Source organism: Cupressus sempervirens, chromosome 4, assembly GCF_028749045.1.
Source record: "Cupressus sempervirens isolate cs-2001-9-10 chromosome 4, ASM2874904v1, whole genome shotgun sequence".
In the NCBI taxonomy this organism is placed as follows: Eukaryota; Viridiplantae; Streptophyta; class Pinopsida; order Cupressales; family Cupressaceae; genus Cupressus; species Cupressus sempervirens.
The window spans coordinates 642,515,665-642,530,316 of NC_143121.1; the positions used below are offsets into that span (position 1 = coordinate 642,515,665).

At 34.9% G+C, this 14,652-nt stretch overlaps 1 pseudogene; it reads left to right on the top strand.

Moving 5' to 3' along the window:
• The first annotated feature begins 11,924 nt into the window (after positions 1–11,924).
• On the top strand, positions 11,925–13,196 carry LOC149562877 (importin subunit beta-1 pseudogene; annotated as a pseudogene).
• The last annotated feature ends 1,456 nt before the right edge of the window (positions 13,197–14,652 follow it).

Genomic DNA, 14,652 nt, shown 5'->3' on the forward strand with positions numbered 1-14,652 from the left:
TGAACTTTTAGTGGTGTAGTTTTTTTTCTAGTTTTGGTGCATGAATTTGTTAGAATAAGCATTTTTTGGCAACTATATTGCCTAATCCTACATTTTAAAACTTCAAATGCATCATACGGGCTCATCTAGACTCCTTTTCAGGTTCTATTTTTTTTGAAAGTGTATATTTCTTCATCTAATTTTTAGATCTATAGTTAGATTGTAGTCATGTATGGACAAAAATACCACTTTCAGAGATAGGTCTTGTTTTGCATTGTATTGCTTCGCAATTGTTGTATTTCTGAACTACATTGTAAAGTTCTAGATTTGTACTCCAATAAAGGTTGTAATCAAAAAAATCAGTAACCCACTTTGTCCATTTTGACAAGTGGCCCATTGTAAACACACTATATATAAAATGCCAAAATCTTTCATTTGGGGGGAGATTTTTTGATTGAGTGAAAAGGGGAGGTGTGTACTATGTATTGTGTCTCCTTATCTTGTGCTCTTGAATTATGGGTTCTTTTTCAAAATTAGCTCCACATAATTATGCTACTTGGAAAGAAAACATTAAGGAACCATTGGTAGAAAAAGATTTACTGCGTTATGCAACTCGTGTAGCAAAGAAATCTCCTGCTGATGTTGATGAAGCTCAAAAAGAAGACTGGGAATCCAAACAAGAGATGGCCCTAGGAACCTTGTTGAAAAATATCTTTGATCCTATCAAAATTCACATTAGGAAGCTTACCGATCCAATAGAGGTATGGGCTAAACTTGAAGCATTGTATGGGATAGTAGATGAAGACATGGCTTACACCATAGGACAAACTTCTCAAGTTGGATCCTAGGAATTTTGACACCATCAAAGATTATCTTACCCAAGTAGACATGTATAGGGCACAACTTAAGGATTGTGGTGAACCCATCAAGGATCGAAAGATAATCAAACACATCATGACTCATCTTCCACCTAAATATGCTCCTTTTGTTTCTAGTTTTAATACACAAAAATTAACAATTGGTAGTGCCTATGTTAAGCCTTCATTCGAGAAATTTTTAAAAATTTTGATCTTAGAACATGACAATCTAGTGGGTATGGGAATTCTCAAGTCTTCTAAGACCAAAGCCTTGGTAGCAAATGGAGGGAATTCGAGTGGTAAAAACCCCAACAAGAAACAAAAGTAGTGGAAGGCTAAGCCACAAGATGACACACAATAGTCCTCCTCAAAAAAAAAATCTTCCTCACATCAATCTTATTCTACTCAACAATATTCTTCACAACAAGGAAAGTCTTCTTCCAAAAATAACCAAAAGGGGAACAATTCCAACAAAAAGGAGAAGAATTTTTTTTCCTATTGTAAGAGGAATGGTCATGATAAACATGAGTGCAAGGATAAGAAGATTGATGAATTGGTCAACATAACAAGGAAACACAAAATTGATGTACCAAATGTATATAAGGATAAAGGATCTTCAACCACTTCAAAGGCTAAGGGACAAGCTTTCGTAGCAAGTACAAACAATGTTGAGGAATGGGTTCTTGATTTAGGAGCAACACATCATATGGGTGCTTCAAAGGAGTAGTTTTCCTCTATGAAACCATCAAATGTACCTTACATTTATGTGGGCAATGATACTCAAGTGGAAGTTCAAGGGAAAGGAAATGTTGAGTTCGAAAATGGCATTTTCAAGGATGTTCTTCATGTTCCTAACCTTAGCACCAACCTTCTCTCCATCTATAAGATAACTCACTATGGATGTGGGAACAAAGTAGAGTTCATCATTGATATAGTTGTGGTGAAAAATATCCAAGATGATTCTATGGTGGCAGTTGGAAAGGCTAATCATGAGACAAGACTTTATTCTTTCTCACATTTTGTGTCTAAGTCCACTTCCCTTGCTTTGTTGACTCATTCAAATACACAAAGTAAACTATGGCATGAGAGATTTGGATATCTCAATTATTGCTACCTTCAGAAACTCAATAGCATGGATATGGTCATTGGTCTACCTCAAGTCAAGTATTCAGAGGGTCTATGTCTAGGTTGTGAAGTAGGCAAGCATCCTAAAGAGAAATATGACAAGGGGAAGTCTTGGAAGGAAACTGCTGTTCTAGAATTGGTTCATAGTGATGTAGCTGGCCCATTTCTAGTACCATCATTTGGTAAGGCCGGCTATGTTCTCACATTTATTGATGACTTTTCATAGTACACTTGGGTCTTTTTTCTTGCTCATAAGAGTGAAGTATTTGATAACTTCATCACCTTCAAAGCTCAAGTTGAGAAAAAATTAGGGAAATCCATCAAGATCCTATGAACATATAATGGCAGGGAATATGTCAACTCTAGGCTTATAGACTTTTTCATTCCTAAGGGTATAGATCTTCAACATTCAATTGCATACACACCACAACAGAATGATGTAGCTAAAAGAAAGAATAGAACCCTTAAGGAAATGACCACTTATATGCTTCAACACAAGTCTCTAGATCAAGTGTTTGGGGTAGAAGCCATGTGTTGTGCCAACTACATCCAAAACCAAAGCCCACTAAGGCCTTAGATGGAATGACACCTTTTGAGGCATGGTGTGGAAGAAAATCAAGTGTTAAGCACTTCAAAGTTTTTGGTTGTCTAGCATGGGCAAGGATACCTCCACAAAAGTGAAAGACATTTGAACCACAAAGAAAACCATGTATATTTTTTGGATATCCTGACCATCCCAAGGCATACAAACTAATGGATCTAGAGAAGCATGAAATCTTTTATGAGAGGATTGTTCACTTTGAAGAAACATGCCCATGTTTGGCTACTTCAACTCCTTTTTCTTCCTTCTTCATGGATAGTGATGATAGTGACTCAGAAGATGAGATTCCTCCAACTTTGACTTATAGGACAACACCTTCGCAGGGTCAACGTACAGTTGAGGACATTCCTTCTTCTTCCACTAAACCTCATTGGGCTCAATGAACCCTTGATGCAATAGGTTAATTGGTGGGAAATCCTTCAAACACTCAAAGGACAAGGTCACAACACAAGTCATTTCCTTATGCATACATAGCCGTTGCTTTAGATCCACAGTCATTTAAGGAAGCATTAGGGATTCCAGAATGGGACAAGGCTATGGAGGAAGAATATAATTCTTTGATGAAAAAAAACACTTGGGAATTAGTTCGAAAGAAAGGTGGTTCAATGTAAGTGGATCTATCAAACCAAATTTGTAGTGAATGGAGGTGTGGATAAGCATAAGGAAAAACTAGTTGCTAAAGGTTTCTCACAGGTTCCAAGTATTGACTATACAGAGACTTTTGCACCAGTTGCCAAGATGAACTCAATTCACTTGACACTAGATATTGTTGCAACTCATGGTTGGGTTGTACACCAGATGGATGTTAAGAGCACCTTTTTGAATGGTGATCTTCATGAAGAGATTTATATGGAGCAGTCAAAAGGGTTTTTATAGGATTCTACTATGGTTTGTAGATTGAAGAAGTCTATTTATGGTCTTAAGCAATCTCCTTGAGCTTGGTATGCCAAAATAGATTCCTTCCTACTCTTAGCAGGATTCACCAAGTGTCATTCTGATTTGAATGTCTACATTCTTTAGAAGGATGAGTCACACTTGATACTAGTGCTTTATGTAGATGACTTGATCATTATAGGGAGCACTTCATCCATCATTGCTAGTGTCAAGACCTCTCTACAGGACATATTTGCTATGATGGACTTGGGTTTGCTACATTACTTCCTTAGTATTGAGATCACACAGTCTTCAATAGGGATCACACTTTCACAACCCAAGTATGCTCTTGACTTGCTTCTTGGTTTCACATGAGTGACTGCAAGCCTACTTCTACTCCCTTTCTGTCAAGTTTCAAGTTAGAAGCCAAGTGCACAACTCCACTTGTTGATGCTACATTGTATAGATAGTTAGTTGGAAGTCTTATCTACTTGACACATACACGCCCTGATATAGCTTTTGCAGTTGACATGGTTTCACACTTTATGCAAGAGCCACATAAGCTTCATTGGAAGGCTACCAAGTGCATTTTGTACTACATAAAGGGTACATATACACATGGGATACATTATGCAATAGGTACAAGACTTTAGCTAGTTGGATACACAGACTTAAAATATATAGGGAACTTAGATTCTCACAAGTCCACTTCAGGTTACATGTCTCACCTTGGTTCTAGCCCTATTTGTTGGTAGAGTAAGAAGCAAAATAATGTTGCTCTTTCTTCCATAGAGGTTGAGTATCGAGGCATTGTCAATGTAGCTACAAAGGATTTTTGGTTATAGCACATCTTAGAGGAGTTTGGATTTGATCTACCTAAACCTATAGTCATTAATTGTGACAATCAAAGTGTTATTGAGATCTCTAAGCATCTAGTTCAGCATCAACCGACAAAGCACATCGAGGTTCATATGCACTATATTAGAGACCTGATACATGAGCAAATCATTGCACTACACTATTGTCCTATAGTAGAGTAGGTCACTGATATCTTCACCAAACCCTTCATTGAGGTCAAGTATATTCATTTGCAAGATCTCTTGGGGGTGCGGGATGTTGCAAAAAGGGGAGTCACTTGACTTCTCTCTTCTTCTTCTTCTAGGAGGGATGTTTTCCTCATCTAAGGTCTTCTTCCCTCTCATCTTCTTTATTGTATTTATCTCTCTTTTTGGAGGAGGGTTTTTTCCATGAGGTTTTCCCTCTTTCTCTTCTTTATTAGAGATTGCATTACATCATTGTATATAGAGCATTCCTTTTGTACATGGGTATGTAACATGGCCTAGTAGTCAAGACCCATCATGCATTCGTAAGCTTAAATGCATTCCCCTAAGTTGCACTTAAGGGGGGGTGTTGGTGTAAATAGATATTTACTATTTACACTTTACTTAAGTTAACTTAGGTTAGTGCATTATTTTATTATTTATTTTATGAGACACTGGAGTTTGCATCATTCACTGAGTTGTCATGTACACAACGTGGTTATTCACACTCCTAATTTAGTACATGGTGTCTACAAAATTGGAGTTTGCATCATTCACTGAGTTTTCATGTAGACAACATGGTTATTTGCACTCCTAATTTAGCACATGGTGTCTACAACATAAATTTGTGTGCTACACCATTGTAGGCTTATCCTCTCATCATCGCACTTACTTCTGTGCTTAGTGGAGGATAACCCATATCTAGTGGACATGTGCTTAGTTGTATGACTTATCATGATGTTGGTTCCTAGGCATTCTAGATGCATGTTAGAGGCCTTTATATATAGGCACTCCTAGTGTACTTGTACATTGAATTGAATACTATACAGTTATTATGATCATACTCTAGTCTATTTTGTGCTTGTGTTTGAGTTCCTTGGTCTTGTGTGAATTCTACCCTAAGGAAAATTCCTACAGTATGAAAAATCTCCATTTTTTTTGTTATAGTAAACTTATTGCTTGGAAAAAAAAATATTCTTCTACTTAACCATAACACATTCTTTGCACACAACACTAGCAGTCTTCACAATTTTTGGTAAATCCCTAACAAAAAAATTTACTATTTCTTTCACAATATTATTAAACTTTATATGATGAAACCTTATATGCCACAACTAACTGTTATTAACCTTAGAAACCTGTAGTGCCTCTCGTGTTTGTAGTCTGTACCTTCTCTATTTTTGATTCGAGAGATACTTGATACTCTTATTGATATTTGTACCTTGAGACGACCTGAGGGTCGAATGTTATACTTTGATTTTTGTACCATTGATGCTTTGTTGCTATGCTATTCAGTTTATCATACTTGCATGTTGATGCTATTTTGAGATGACAATAGATCTATGTTATCAGATTATCTGGTTATATGATGTATTGGACACATCTATGGCTTTTGTGATGTGATGAATCTTATGCTTTGGTTATTTACTTCATTCTTATCTTTTATGCTTAATGTGAACATGAGTGGTGTAAATGGATTAATGAGTTATTTAATGCTTTAATTGCTTCGGCTATTATCTTATATGCAATTTCACTTGATCGTGTGTTTTAGTGTGCAGGAATTACATCCATGGTGATGGCCTATGGAGTTAGTGATCCAGCTGTTGATATTTTGCCAATGTCGCTCCTGTATCATCGACGTATCCTTATTTAATTGTTCTAATTAAAACCTTTCGATGAATAGAAAATCTGAACTCATCTGCATTATGTGATTAGACCAATGAGCATGTCTGTGCATTTAGAAGTTTGCATTTATCGCGAAAGTGTTTAGTGATTTTTTGTGATTTTGGGTTTTCAGGTTTTAAATCTTTTTGGATTTAATTTTTGGTAGCTTTTCCTTAGGTGAATTTCCATTACCAATAATAACCTATTTTAATTTGGGTCAATTTGAAGTTTAACTACTCTAGCTACCTATTTTCCATAATCAACTATTCACTCAAAATGAATAAGTATTGGAAAAGTGAATTCATTATTCACTTCTCACATTTTTCGAAATTGAATTTGGGGAGCAAATTTGAAAATCCTCTTCTGAAGGATTATTGTTTTGTTTGTTGTGGGAGTTGTGAGCGTGGGATCTTTGCGAGGTTGGTCTTGTTGGATTCAACTCGAGGAGTTCTTGCTTTGCCGTCAGTTTCAACAGTTTGGGCGGATTGTTTATTTTATTTTGCGGGTTTCAGTTTCGACCCCTTTTGCTGTCAGGTAGGGCCTTCCCGTTTTAATGTTTTTGCTCTGTTTTCACTTCCATTTCTTGTAGCAATATGTTAGGAGGTTGAGAACTAGTGTTCCCCTCCATTTCTATTTGCTAGTTCGGCCCGGTTGGTCGGATATGAACGTTTTCCCTATTTTTGAAATGGGGGTTTGGGTTTTGGGCCGTTATGCTGGTCATTTTTGCATACGGTGTCTAATTCCTTTTATTTTTGGATTTTTGGAGTTTTTGAACCCAAAGGCCAAATGGGTTTTAATTTTGGAATTTTTCCAAAATTTGGGATTTTTACCTCATTTTCTGTGCTACTCTATTTTATCGAGTTTTCTTGACACATTATGGTTCGTGGAACTAGATGATCCATTTGGATACCAGTTTGAACACTTTTGCATCTTTTTTTGCATTGGGATGCGTGTAGCATCCGTCATCCTGATTATGTTTCGGTTGATTAACTTCTGTTTGCATTTTCATCTTGTCTTTATGTATGATCTCTGTGATGGTGGTATGCCACACACATGTACATCTGTCGGGTGACCTGCGGGGCTCGATCTTCTGTGGTACTTCTGGAAGTTGTCATCATTGGGGTTGGGTTGGGAGTTTGCATGCCCATGGGCACTCATCGTTGGATGAGCATGGGTAGGGTAGGGTAGCATATGGAGGGGCTTCTATCCTGCAACCTGGTGACTATTTTTAGGTTGGCCAAGGAATTTTTATATAAGTGATAATTAAATTAAAACATCGGGCAGTAATAAATACAAGATAATAAAATGTGTGGGTTGTGCGCCTTCCATTGTGAAGAGTTGCTGCGCTAGGTTGTGCAGCTTCTGTTGAGAAGAGTAGCTACCAATACTAGCTTGGGCTTGTCGATGCCAAGTGACTCTCCATGATGTCAATCCCTACGTAGTAGCCCATTGAGATGTCTGACCAGGACCTATAGTTATGCATTGTCTTTTTCTTGGGTTCAGTCATCATACTACTTGGCATGTGTGTTAGCCATGGATTTTTTTTTGCATGTGGTTGTAGTTGGATCATTATCTCCATTAGCATGGCGGGTGTGGACCTATGGGTGACACATGGTTGGGAGGCATAGCTACCTTCACCACTACTAGGGACCGGTGTATAGAGATGGTCTTGAGCCTAGTATGATCACTGCTAGATGTTTTCACTTGGTACTTTGGTCTTCAGAGTATGCTTCCTTGTGATTTATACTTTCATTGGGATGCTTGTTTATCATGTGTAGATGATGTTAGTTTGATGCATTTCCTTATGAGAATGAATAGTGTATGTTAGATGATGTTATCTCACACTTTACTACTACTAGCATGTTAGATTTCCTTATGATTGTTGTAGCATGTTTAGTAGTGACGTCCTGTTACAATAGCACCGATGATCCAATCGGTGGGTTAGGACGTTATGTGTGGGGGGATGGCTAGGACCCACAATGGTCTTATGATTCCATTGACAGTTGGGAGGAACCGTGTACTTAGTGGTTTTTTTGCTCATTATGATGTTTTCCCTTTCCATACTCTCCCTTCATTGTTTGATAGATGGTTAGATTTCAGCTTTTCATCTTTTAATTATTCAATTTTAGTTCGAGTGTTCATGCCTCGAGATGTGGATCTAGTACTCCCCAGTGTGGAGGTTTTATACTCTATTTTTTCCTTTTTGTGTTCTCTTCATCTATTCTTGTGTTTCTTTGGGCAACACTTTGTCAACATGGTGCAACATAAAAGTGTATCGCACACCCATAGAAACTATGTTGTGTGACACTGGAAGGTATCGCACGCCTCTTAGAGAAATGTCATGCAACACTGGAAAGTATCGCACCTCCTTAGAAGAAATTTCATACAATACACTTCCAATATCATATGCCCTTTTGAGAAGTATCACCCAAACACTGATTGTGTGACCCTCCTTCTGGAGTAATGTCGTACAACACTGGTGAAGTATTGTATAGTGCTGATAAAGTGTTGCATGAATTTTATGAAACCTAAGTGGGTGGGTAGCGGGCACTTTTTGGTCTGATCTGAACTTTTTAGGGATGGTTCGGGGTACCCTTTTAAGTGTTCTTCAATCCCTTGGCGGTGCACTTTATATTCTGTTGTGTTTTTTTTGTAGTTCATTCTTTGGGGTTTAAAATATATCGTGTTTTTTTTGTAGTTCGTTCATTGAAGTTTAAAATATATTGTCTAAGTATAAGTTGATGTATATTTAATTTCTTATACTTAATATATATTTTAATATATGTGATGATTCATTTGAGATGGGTTTTAGACCTCTACGAGCTAAGATAAAGATTCTAGGAAATTTCACGGCTTCAAAATTTAGACTTAGCCAATTTTTAGGAGTTTGTTTTGATCTTTTAGCTTGGTTGATCTCTTATTTTTTCATGTTTTTGTTTTGGTTAGTGGCGTTTGGAGATCCGTTGGTGTTGGATGGTGTGTCAGTCTTCCGTTGCTATCTTTGTGTTTTGTGTAGGTTGATATCATGTGCACTTACACTGGGTTTTTTTTTTTTTTAAATTTTGGCTTGTTTTCATCCTTGTTTCCAAGGATCTCCGAGTGGGGCATTACAAACCAAACATGTCCTCTCTATAGGGTTTTGTTGAAAAACATTACCTTTGGATCTTGTACTAGTTCCAATCATCTTACAATTCTTGTCCTTAATAATGCATCCCTTCTCTATGAATTGTAAATATATATGTTATCAAATAACACTCAATAGATTATATTTTAATCCATCAACAGAGTAAACATATTCTATATTATTTTTTCCATCAAGAGTAATAGATCATATTCCCTTGATATGACAAGCCACATTGTTACCAACTCTGACAATTCCTTCATAATGGTTGTTGAACTTAACAAATTTATTCACATCGACAATCATATGATGTCAACAACCACTGTCTATGATCCAACCATCTTTCTTCTCAACCTATAACACTAGTGATTTCTATTCTCTAACTTATTTTTTAGGATATGCTACAACTACTAGCCTAATTCATCATCAGTTTCACTATTTTCTTTAGATTCATCATCATTGTTTGCATATAAACATTCTTTAGGCCTTCTAGACTTGAAATCATTTTTGTACTTCTTTACTCTCTTAGAACATTTAGAATCAAATGACCTAATTCATTACAAGTCCAATATTTAAAATTTTTCTTACAATCTAGTTCTCTCTTCAGAAGAAAGGAAATTCCTTCTTCAATCTTTCTATCTTCATTAGATCTTAATCTACCATTGCTAGCATAATATTTTCTACTTCTTCAACTCCTTGATAAGGAAGGGCCAATACTTAATGCACTAAAAGAAGTCTCCACTCTAAGAAAATCTCCATGATGTTTCAAACATATTTCTATTGCTTCCAAACATCCAAGAAGAGTCTCTCTACAAAATTTATCCATAAAAGGTATCACTTGCTCAATCATTTGTGTAGTCTTCTTGAATGGTGGTTTCAAAGTCTTCAAGATCTTACATATAATTGAGCATTTTCATCTTTAGTTCCATTATAAGATTTGATTCCTGCAAGAATTTTTGTTATTCTACCAATGTAACTTCTTATGATTCATCTTCCATCATTTTAGCCTCTTGAAATAAACATATCCAGTTCAGAATATGATTCTCTTGGCATGCATATCACCTTCAAAAGTGGATTCCAAAGCTGTCCAAATTTCATGAGATAATCGTAAGGATTTTACCTAATTGTACTCATTTTTAGGAAGAGATGACAAAAGTGCTTCTCTGGCAAGCATGATTCACATGAACAAATATCTTTCAACTTCACTACACTCTTCAATATTTCTTTCTTCAACTACTATATTTATATTCTTTGTCATCAACCAATATCCTAGACCCATGTATAATAGACATGTCTTAATCTTCTCTTTCCAATTATCATAGTATACTCTATCAAACAAACTTTCTTTTCTAAAATGACCTACCATGGATCTCCTTAAGTTGTTAAGATTTTCCCTCAAGGACATGATGCTTTGATACCAATTGTGAGAAAGTAAAGTCCACCAAGGCAACAGACGGGGGGAGTGTGTGGAGGGGGTGGGTGAATCAATTATATGGTCAATATAATTTTTATCAATCTTATTAAACTTCAAACGTTGATCAATATGAAAAATAACCATAAGAAGATACACATACGAACTAAAACCAAATATTTTATCTAGGGAAACCCATGATTAGAGGGAAAACCCTAGTGGGATGGTACCTACAAAATTATGTACTAATATAATATTCCTTGCAAGAGGATGGACTCTGTTAGGAGCCAAGTCCAAGTTAGGATACTTTGAATCCTTGTTAGGATATTCCAACCCTAATAGGAGTTGTAGAAGGCAGATGGACCCATTGTCCAAATAGTTTCATGGGCAAGACCACCGAACTCATAGTACAACTAGGCTCTATATTATTCCTTTTAGAATAATAGAAATATAACTAATCTAAACAACTCAAACTCTTTCTCTATCCTCTTATCAGTTCAATACCCCACCAAATACTTCCCAGATATCAATACCAAAACTCCAACTTCACATCACAATGATCCATTTGATCACTTATTCGCATTTATCAATCTTCTAGAATCTAATATAGTTTTCTTACGACACATTCATCATCAAAAAGAAAAAGAAAATCCTTTATACCATGTCCTCAAAATAATTTATTGAGTCAACCTTGGGGCTTTCCTAATTATAATTATAATAGGACCTGAATAAGATAATGCAATTCATTACATCTTTTCATAATTACAAAGTACTACCAACTCATAGTTTTTACAACTTCTCACATGTAGGATCAGAATTTACGTACTCATTGATGATATCATCAAAATTGTTGTCTTCTTCCTTTGTCTAATTTCACTTATCTCAATTATATCCCTGTTATAAGATACAACCCGACTGCCAAAATGACTTCTCAAATACTCTATTTACATGCCATCTTATGTAAATTATTACTAACTCTCACATGTCTTTGACTTTCTATAGGCACACTCATCCACATCATTAGGAAACACTATAGAACATATCCTCAATTGCACTTGACCTCATCATAAATACTCGATCCATATGACCTTAATCTTCATTTGTTACTCTACCATTCTTCACAGTATGTTGACATCAATGACAAACATAGTCATGAATGCAACAAATAGTCATGCTTACTATCTCTCCATAGCTCCAAAAATGTGAGAAAACTCCTGCATAGGAATATCATCAATATTCATGCTAACAAAATATGAATAGATCATTTGGAGAAAAATAAGCCTCATTGAATAAAGAAACCTTTGAAACTCTTGGATATATTTATGAAGAGATGTCATTTGATGTACTCATACAAGAACAAGTGAGATCAATTCTTACATATGTTTTCCAGTGAATGAATACAGCTAAGGGGAAAAAATGATTTATTCCTTGAAGAAACAAGAACTTTGTATAATACTCTTGATTTTGCACACACCAATTTTGAGAATAAAATGGAGAGGAAAAATATTATCTCTGGTATTTTTGATGCAATATTGTTAGCAAATGTTTGCATATGACATGTTGCATTTGAATGTCTTGTTTCAACTTATTCAATATACTAAGAGAAGCTTTCTCCTTACATGCATGACATCTTTAGAATCACAACTAAAATAGTTAAAAGTGATGAAGAGACTTTTTCTCTTTAATCTATAGATTTTTGGGGTTTAACTTACCAGGAAGAGACTAAAATCCAAAAGGAATATGGAAGGGACTTTAATGAAGATTCTAAGATTGTTCATTTCCATTTCATGATATAAGAATTTCCCATCCTTGTGTCTTTATTTTTGGGAACTTTATAAAAGAAGGAAGAAGATGAGGAAGTAGAAGAAGGTTCATGGAATTTAGCTATTTTCGGAAGAACTTGCTAAGGTATAGTTGCTAGGACTATCAGTGATGTTATAGCTCCTCTTGTTATGCCATATGCACAAGAGAATATTTGAAAGCCTGATTAGAACTATAGGGATACATCTACCTATGCTTTTGGGTCTATCTTAGAAGGACTCTCCTTGGAGAAACTTGTACCACTAATGAATATGACAATGAGTTTCATTCTTAATGCCATGAAGGATGAGAACAACTAAGTCAAAGACAACAATTTTTGGACTCTTAAGAAGGATTTTTGAGTTTTTGCATGGACCTACAAACCAAGCATCAATTATTAGACCAATTAATATTCAATAAATTATGGTAGTATTTCAACAAAGTATTAAAGATTCACTAAATGTTGTAGAAATGCTCTATGGTGCTCTCCATTTTCTTATTGAGGTATATGAGTAGGCTAGTTCAAGATCTCCTCTTTCTCATTTTATTTTCTTATTTAATTGGTGCTCTTCTTGCAATGATAGAAAGAAAAGATCATTTTGAATCTTGTCTCAAGACTTGTGCACATGAGACCTTGAATGAAATTATGAGGTATTCTACCTCATAAACTACTAACATTATAATGTAATTGCTTCATGTTATAATGAAACTACTAACATTTTAAGTACATTTGAGGCCCTTGATAAGGAATAGCCTTATTGAGATTCACTTTGTATTAAGAACAGTTTAATATTATCTACTAAATAGGGACAAACACATGAATCTAGAAGCACATTTGACCTCCCCTCTAATATCACTTTGAATTCCTCATTAACATCTAACATTCATTCATTCTTTAATCCATTTATTTAAATGTAACATTCTTTAATTATTACATGATAACATTCTTTAACACATGAGATTCATTAACACACAATATTCATCTATATTCATTAACACATTGTATAATTCATGAACATTCATTAGAACATAATTAAATTTGTCAATACATAAAAATTAGTCATTGTCAATTACGTTGCATAAATGACAATGATTTTTTTGTTCTTTCCTTTTCTTGAATTTAAGAAATCTTTAAGAGGAACACCCACGTTATCATGAACATTTCCCCCTCATTAGTTCTTCTTCCCTCTTCTTGTGATCTCAATAGTGCATGCCTAGTCCTTTTCTCATGATGCAAAGGGGGCCCTCTACAATAACAAATAAAAGGGTTATAAATTAAAAACATTTTATTATAATTGTTGCAAGTATTTCAATAGTTTAAATAACATAATTGTGGTGCTCTTTACTTGATCTAACCACATGATCTTTGAGATCATTTTGTCTGGAAACCTCAACCTCAATATTCTCATCATAAAAAACAACCTCTACATCCTCTATAGTTACAATACAAAATGTTACATTAATCCAAACACATGTTGCAATTAAATTTGTATTACTACACAAATTCAATTTAATATGTTTACTTGTATTAATAATTATAGATAAAAATCTGAATAGAAAATGTATACCTCGATGGTTGTGATGCACATCTAAACCATCAACTTCATCATGCTCAGGTAGTGTACATAGATTGGTAGGTTGGATTCCATTGTCATGCACATTGTTATCATTGTTTTCTTAGTTCAAAAAACATAATCACTTTATTTTGTAAATTAACATCAAATACACTAATTGGTAAAGTATTCAATTTGAAATAAAAATCGTTTGGTTTATTTACTATGACAGATCCATCAATAGAACCTTGCACACCCATTTCTTGTAACTATTCAACCACGACTGGATAGCCTTCTTTGAAGGTTTTTTTTTTGTCCTCTTCTGATAATTTTCTTTTAAACTCCAAGCCTTGCATTTTTTATAGGTATTGTTAATTTTTATTGCAATTTTTCTTCAAATCCAAATTGATTGCAATTTCTAAATATTTTCATAAAAAATTTCATATAGTAATACTTATAACTTATGCGATAAGTTTTGAATAACCACTAGAGCCAAGCTTGTGTTTCCCATGCTTTTGTAGCCTTCTCATTGTTGCCTTTGATGTATCTGACCATCCATGAAAAGTTTGAAATATGTTAATATATATATAAAGAGTAATTAGTACATAATTACATTCTTAATAGTAT